We start from the raw sequence: 1,794 nt of genomic DNA, 5'->3' as shown, positions 1-1,794 counted from the left end.
TTATAAAATGTTATATCAAGTGTCTCAGCACACCCACCACAACGTGTCTGGAGAAAAATTTGTTTTGGGAATTGAAAGTAAAAGTTTTATTTTAGGTTCCTTGACACTTTTAACAAAAAAATGTCTTTATAAATTGTATTTTAATCAAGTTTGTTAAGAGTAATTAGGAATTTAATTGGAAAAATGACGTTACAGCGTTGCCACGCTTATTTTAAAAGAAAAATCCAGCTTTTTTGGTCAAAACCTCCTTTTTCCAGGTATTTTTAGCAGGAAAATGTACCTTTTTCCAGCCTTCACCCAAAACTTGTACCTTTTTCCAGGTATAAGTGAGTGCAAAATTATTACTTCTAGATTTTCAAAAGACAACTCTTTCCAATCGATCATACAGATCTAAGTTCATAAAAATTCTAAAAAGCCTAACCCATACTAGATAACATCTTATGAAAACTATATACAGTTGAACTCATGTAATTCGAATTCTCAAGGGACCGAGAATTTTGTTCGAATTACATGAGTTTCGAACTAGATGAGTTTTCGTATTTTTGACCTAATTCGACGAAAAAAGTCTTCCCAGGTTTACCTTTGAATATTTTTTTGTATTTTCTAGTTAGAATGATAAATACCAAATTCATAATTTTTTCAAAAAAGTCTTTGATTGTTTTGATTGTTTCATTTTCTGCTCTCGTTTCTTGGAAATCTCTTCGGAGATCTTCTGAATCAGTGGAATGACGTTCGATGATTCGAAAAGGATCATCTTTTTGAGAGTCTCGATCACGTTTCTCAATCTCATTTTGCAATGGGGGTGGATTGACAAAATGTCGAGTTTGTCAGCTTCAAAAACTCAAAAAGTCCGAAAATTCGAATTACATGATTAAAATTTCTTGATGGGACCGGAAAATCTGTTCGATTTACATGATTTTTCGAATTACATGGGTTCGAATTATAGGAGTTTTCTTGTAAGGTTTCCAAGGTTAATCCTGAGGGGACCACAGAATGTTCGAATTAAGTGAGTTTTCGAATTATAGGAGTTCGAATAACATGAGTTCAACTGTATGATAATTCTAACGAATTCCTAATTGCCAAAAATCACTACAATCAAGATTTTGAGACAAAGAATTTCACCGAAAATTTTTTTGGTTAAGTAAAATATACACCATCTACCGCAAAAAACTTTTTTCAGAATGTTTTTTCTTCGCTGAAAATAGGTCTTGAAATACACTTATTCGTAAAATCTCCATTTTTTTTCTTCGTCGAATTCTTTCATGGCAATTTCAAAAATTTCTAGATTTGAGGATAGTTGGCCTAACAGAGAATTTTGTACGTGCCAAAATATGAAAAATTTATTATGGCCAGAGAGCCCTTATTTAAGGGTGTTTTAGACGATGCCATCGTCAGTTAAAGTTAGGGATAGTATCCGCCACTGCTTACTCCGCCCTGGGTTAACCACGTTTTAAAATTTATCCTGCCTTTTGAATTATTTTCTTTGATCTTATTTTTTATGTAGGCGATTGGATCGTCTATGGATATATTTTTACCATTGATTTCAAAACCCCGAAGGGGCTAGATCCGAAACTAATGGTGGGAAATGAAACCACTTATTTCCCATCCAAATCGCGTGATCCGTATGTTTTTCACACAAACGCCAGGAAAGTAAAATTCATCGCCATAGATTTTGAAAAATGTCTTACGGAATCAGAAAGAGTTAAGACTCAGTCCTCCATTCTGAATTCAGCGCAATTTCTTAAGGTTTTACTTTTTGTTGCTTGGGGGATCTCTTTAGTCTCTTCGGGTTTT

This window comes from Clytia hemisphaerica, unplaced genomic scaffold (genome assembly GCF_902728285.1).
Source record: "Clytia hemisphaerica strain Z4C2 unplaced genomic scaffold, Clytia hemisphaerica genome assembly, whole genome shotgun sequence".
Classification (NCBI taxonomy): Eukaryota; Metazoa; Cnidaria; class Hydrozoa; order Leptothecata; family Clytiidae; genus Clytia; species Clytia hemisphaerica.
Note: the sequence above shows the minus strand (reverse complement) of the source record.